At 39.2% G+C, this 6,321-nt stretch overlaps 1 long non-coding RNA gene across 1 annotated transcript; it reads left to right on the forward strand.

Annotated features, from left to right (window-relative positions):
• The first annotated feature begins 1,048 nt into the window (after positions 1–1,048).
• On the forward strand, positions 1,049–5,734 carry LOC113158825. Its single transcript, XR_003298587.1, has 3 exons — positions 1,049–1,145; positions 2,754–2,855; positions 5,689–5,734. It is a non-coding gene; the product is annotated as an uncharacterized LOC113158825 (long non-coding RNA).
• The last annotated feature ends 587 nt before the right edge of the window (positions 5,735–6,321 follow it).

Here is a 6,321-nt window from a genome sequence, read left to right on the forward strand (position 1 = left end):
CAAAGGGCACATAGTAACCACAGTTTAATAATTATATTAATTTATTAATTGATTTTTTGCTTTTTGTCCTGGAGAGAAAGTTGAACTGTGCTGCAAAAAGTTAAGCAATGCTTCAGTGAGCTGGCTACATATGCAGACTTCTTTATTTCCATCAATTAAACACAGTTTGATCAGACTTTTATCAATTAAGTTTTATCATTAAGTCTTTGGACATTACTGACAACATCATCTAAAGCAAAGTTAACAAAAGACATCTTGAGGGTGCACAACCAGACCGAGCCTGAGCCTGTGCTGCGCTTCATGCTGCAGCTTCTCTCCTGTAAACCATACACGACAGGGACATCTAGCGGACATCTGGGGCCCTCTACATCCTATTTTTTCCGTCCTCTCTCAGACTGTGGACATTATTGTGGCAGGCCACTGCTGTGGATGAGATAATGAGGATGATGGAGCTCTGCTCCGAAGAAAAACATTTTCCTTTTGCACGGAGGAAGCAAAAAAAAAAAAAAAAAAAAAATGGCAAAGACGTGGGAGTTGTGGGAAAGATGTTGTTTGTTTGTTAAAAAGCAGACTCTGCGTCTGACTGTTTAAATGACATCATCTTCCTACTATCCCATCAGATACCCTGCTGTCATCTGCACTGGTCAACACTTTTTAAAGCTGACCCAACACTGAGTCAGTGACCAACCTGGTGTTTCACTGCTCCATCAGCCTCCTGTGTTTCTGTGTGTGTGTGTAATGGTAAAGAAGGTCATTCTTGAGTTCAAATATCTCTTTAGAGGAGACAATAAAAAGACGTATGGGTAAAGGATGCAATAGTTTCAAATGCGTTAATAATCATCTTCACTCCATCTTATCACTACACACAGCAACAACGGGAACAACAGCGTAGCTAATCTGCCATTAGTATGCTAGCTAACTCCAGTGTATCCGCAGACATTTGTTTATTATTTGTATTATTTACTTACTTTGTTTACCGACTCAACTCCACAGCGACCGCTTTCCTCCTGGCCGGCGTTACCATGGAGAGCGTTGCTACGTGACGCTTGTTGATATCCGGAAGACGCCGGCCAGGCCTAGCTGCAGTGAGGGGGAGAGAAATGGATGATAACTTTCCGCTCGGAGACACCGGGGCTTTAAAAAATGTGAGTGATTAGTTTAAATCGCAGAGAATGCAGTAAGAAAATAACACTGGGGCATGGGGATATTTATTTTGAGTACTAAACGTGTTTGAGACAACTATCGGCGCAGCGAGGCTTTTGCTAGCTACTTTACGTTAGCTACTAAGCTAACTTTAAAGTCAGTATTAGCTAGCTAGTGGATGAGATAGCTGTTTAACCCACCTGTCATCAGCGAAAGCATGTTACTTTATTATGTATCGACTTGAGTAACGGCAGCACAAAACGTCTGTCTCTGAGAATTTGCCCACCGCTAACCCTATTCAGCAAGTGGTTAGCCATGCTAGCTGAAATAGCCCGAAATGCACAACTCAGTATTGGCTCACTGTTTGTAACGAAAACATGTCTTTGGTGCCATGGATTCCCTTTCTCTGATCTGAAGTAAAAATAACAAAAAAACGTACACCCAGTTAAATGTAACCTCTACCCAGTCAGCATTCCTACTAGTTTTCTTTCCCTCAGCAACATAAAATGTATTTTTTTGAGCCCATGCAAGCTGACATATGCACCAAGGTTAACCAAATTAACCACAATGATAAATTAATGTTCAGTCTGAAATGGCTTATAAAAGTAGTTATACCTATTCACAAAATGTACTTTGAATGTATTGAAAAAATGCAGTCTAAACACAATACCCCATAACAACAAAGTGAAAGCTTATTTCTAGATGCTACTGGCAGAAAATACAGCTTTGAGTCTCTAAGGGTGAGTCTCTGCAATCTTCTCATACCAGAATTTCTACAGTTTATCCCATTCTTCCTGGTAGATGTTCTCAAGCTCCATCAGATTGGATGAAAAGCATCTGTGAACTGGTCTCTCCAAGAATGTTCTGTAGAGTTTAATCTGTGTTTTTTCTGGGCAGTCAAAGGTTTGTCACAAAGCCCCCCGGCAATGTCTTGGACGTGTGCTTCATGTCATTGTCGTGCTAAAAGGTGATCCAATACCCAGACTTGGGTCACATGCATTCTAGAGTAGGTTATCTTCAAAGAGTTTTCCTGGGAACACTTTATTCTTTAGAATTCGCTTTATACCCTTGCTTGTATTTACACATCACCACAAAATGTTATTTTGGAGGTCTACACAGAGTTTCTCGATTATGTCTTGGTTTTCCTCCTGACATGCAGTGTAAATAGTGGGACTTTATATAAACAGGTGCGTGCCTTGCGAAAGTATGTCCAATGAATTTAATTTGTCACATGTGGACTCCAATATCAATATCCTGACTCATCCCAAGAAAGATGCAGAAATTTGAGATTTGAGTTTTTCCATTTCTAATACATCAGCAAACAAATCTAAAAAAGCAAAAACTGCAGTTACGGTATGTCTCTAGACATTGTTTTTTTAAAAACAAACTTTTTCACATTTTGATGTTACTGCTTTGTTTGATCTGTCAGAATAGGAGGTTGTATAGAATTACAGAGAAAAATCATACTAAATTCCAAACTTGATTGATTTTTGTGAAGTGAAGTGAAGTAACCCTCAGACAAAATGGCATAGTCCATTATTTTGGAGCCAGATTCTTGCTTTCTAAACATGAAATTCATTTTCCATGTTCAAATTCTGTGCTTTTCCCAGGTTGCAAAGTCTGGACGAAGAGCTCGCCTTCCTGCAGACCAGACTTCATTTGAGGATTCTCGTTATGTAAGAAAATCCTCCACTTCTGCTGCAGTGGGAGAAGTATGTGATCATGTAATTGTTTACAAATAGTTGCATGTTACAGTTTCACCTCAAAAACAGCTTTATCAGTCTACATTTTGATTTTGTTTCATACATGAATCAAAGGAAGATGACAAGGTAGGTAGCATGACAAAGGAGTGACTTTGCATGGCTTTTCTTGCTAAAGCTCTAGACATTAACTTAAAGGTTTGCATTGAATAACTGAGATACCTATCGAGGCATCTCACATTACGGCATAGACACTTACACATGCTTAACACACATGGTATAAAGTTCTAATGGAGTGCCTATTTATGCAGAGATGTCGAGTTGCCATTTCCCTACTTCAGCAGGTTTCAGACAGTATTCCAATAGCTGCTCTTCATTTATTCTTTGGTGTGTATTGTATTGCATATATTTGCGTTAAGTGTTGTCAAGTGTTATTTTATACTCTCTTTAAACCTCTTAAACCACAGAGTCATGAAACATTGCATGGTGCTCTTGTAGCTTGTCTAATTTAAAAACAAGCAGGTTACATCATAAAATTCCTAATGACTTCACCACTGGTTTTGTTATTACTCTTAAGTGGCACTTTACAGAACACTTTAAGTCATGGAAGACATGCCACTGGAAAATTTTCTCAGTGATTTCTGCCCTTCAAATGTGTCGGATGGATTTATGCAAAATTTAGACTAAATATAGGGCAAAGATATGTGAGAAAAATCTAATCACTCAAGTGACAGTTAAGTACAAGCAAAACAAATAACCTCATGTCACTACTGTTGGCATTTATGGAATCAGTCATGTCTCCTGGATTGGCAAACTGTAAACCGGCCAACATTCGCAAAGCAAAAAATTTCAGCAATGCTCTTGCTTTAGGCTAATCTTCCCAAATTAGGCCAAGTTCCCTAATGTATGAACCAGTATTCTCGCGCCCTCCCTGACCTGCTCTGCACATGCAATACATTTTTCCGAGTGTTGTGCGACCGGGTGGGTTTATTTGCAGTCTTCGTTTTTCAACCCTGTCCTCTTCTGCCTAAAATACCCAAATTATTGGTCACATTCCTGACATCCTTTTAAACAAAGACTTAGTTGCTTTTATGGGCACATAAGGTTTGGCCACCACAAGCTCCTTGCCCTTGAGACCATCACAGAATCCTAAATTAGAAACCACGAGGACTAAGCTAATTGCCCTAACAGCCCTAACTATTTCACTACAACTGTGAGGTTCATATTTGGTCATGAAGAATTGGAAACACAGCTTTGTTTAGTTTCTCAGGACACTTGTGGTCTTCTTCATTTTTGTTGAGTGAAATAACTGTCAGAGGATTAATTCATTACACTCAAAAACACTTGACCTTATTTTAATGTATGTCATTGTTCATTGTCAGAGAAAACAACATCAGGGAGATTTCATATCACTAGAAAGATTTTTGAAAACATTTCTTCCAATTGCCATTATTTTAATCGTTTTTGTTCTTAATAAAAATAGGGTTACTAATTTCACAATGTTATGGGAGATTGTTCAGTCTGTGGATTAATGTTAATATACTGTGGAGCAGAGTGAGCTCCCCCTCCCTCTGCCCTGCTTAATGATGACATTCAGATTTATAAATGTCTTCAGTGAAGGGGCCAACCATGAAAGATTATTTCCTCTTTCATCATAAATGAAAGAAATTCTTCATGAGCACTTTGTCCTCTGCAGACCTAATTTAGTAATGAGAAATGTTGTGCCTTTTTTTCTAATTCATTTGTCTGGTGCCCACTCGTGTGTGCTCTGAGGAATTCATTCATTCAAGTGCTGCTCTCAAGGTCCCGCTCTCAGCATCAAGATCCGTACTCAGTTTACTATTTTCAGAATCAAAGAATGGGAGAGAGAGAGAGAGGGTCATTTTTTCCTGTGAATCTATTTTAGAGTCACATTTACAGGCCGTGGATGTTCCCACGATCTGCTCCATATGTTGTGGTGGTAGAAGTGGAGGGCATTGAAAACTTTAATAAGCAAAACAGTAGAGTGCATAAAGATGAATCTGTTGTCCAAGATGAGATGGGAACTTTGGTTTAAATGGCCTCCTTTCTATTAGCACGACAGTTTAACTTTTTAAAAAATCTTTTACGTTTATTCTAAGCTCTGGGATGTGCGTTCCATGTTCCCATCTTGAGTTGTAGATAAGAGGGCCCTCTACTGGCACATGCAAACTTTAAAAACCCCATTGAGAAATGTATGATCTAAAACTCAGCAACTACGTTCTCTCTGGTACTAAACACATCATCACATTACTCTAATACTTAACTTATCTCACTGGCTTCCTGTTCAATACACAGTTCACCCTAAAGTGCTCATTTTTGTTTTCAAAGCACTACATGCTCCAGCTCCCCAATATATGTTGGACCCTCTTGCCAACTAGAACCCTATTAGGCCTCTCAGGTTCTCAGAAAATGGATTTCTTATTATTCCTAGAATAAGATCAGGAAGTGATAAGTGCATTTAGTTCATGTGAACCCTCCCACTAGAATGCTTTGTGTGGTGAACTAAGATCTGTAGAAACTGCACTTATGTTTAAATCTAGGCTTGAAACCTTTCTGTTTTCACAGATGTATAGTGGCAGTGTGTGTGTTTATGTTTCGAGAATGTTTAGCCACTCTAGCGTGTGTGTATGTGTCTACACATGGGCATGTGTAAGATGCAGTATGTCCAGTAGATGTACCCATTTAATTTTTTATTTGATGTTTGTATTCAATTTTTATTGGAAAGCACAAATAAGTTTGGCTTGCCTTTACATATCTTTTGTTTAAAGAAATTTTTACTTTTACAAAGTGGTTTATACACATTTATATGAAATGTTTCTTTCAGGGTCCCCCTCTGAAACCAGCCCGGCGACAGGGTGGCTGGGCAGAAGAAGCTCTGGGTCTGGTTCTGCCAAGTACGTATCTCTAGCTTTTCCTCCGTCTCCTGTGGCTGCACTGAAGGCAAGGACTGTGAGCTCTGGTCTTGCGTTATGTGTTATTAATGAACTCTCATGCTGTTGAATGAGCTTATTTATCAGTGCATATTTGGCACTCAGGCTGTGAATCAACAAGGTTAGAGGGAGCCTGTCGGAGAAGGCAACTCTCCATTCGTCTTCATCTGTGAGCAAGGTGGTAATTGACATGGTTAATGCATCAGCCACAGGAGGGCACTGTTAGTCAGCTAGCCACTTCATCACAAGGGTTCAATCCACTTAATCACCCCATACCACTGCAGTCTGCTCTTCACACAAGGAGTACAACATAAAGAATTCATTAAATATTTGGGATAGATTGAAAAAAACATTTCTATAACTAACTAAATAAATCTAAATACTGTCCACAACTAAACATGACATTTGATATACTGTAGAACTACCCCTCCAGTTTTCTCTTCCACATGCCACAGTGCTTCTTTTTCTTCAGTCTCAGTGGTGGTGAGAGCCCAAGAGATACATTGAAATGAACAGGCTGAGTCAAT

The sequence above is a fragment of the Anabas testudineus genome, chromosome 12 (assembly GCF_900324465.2).
Source record: "Anabas testudineus chromosome 12, fAnaTes1.2, whole genome shotgun sequence".
In the NCBI taxonomy this organism is placed as follows: Eukaryota; Metazoa; Chordata; class Actinopteri; order Anabantiformes; family Anabantidae; genus Anabas; species Anabas testudineus.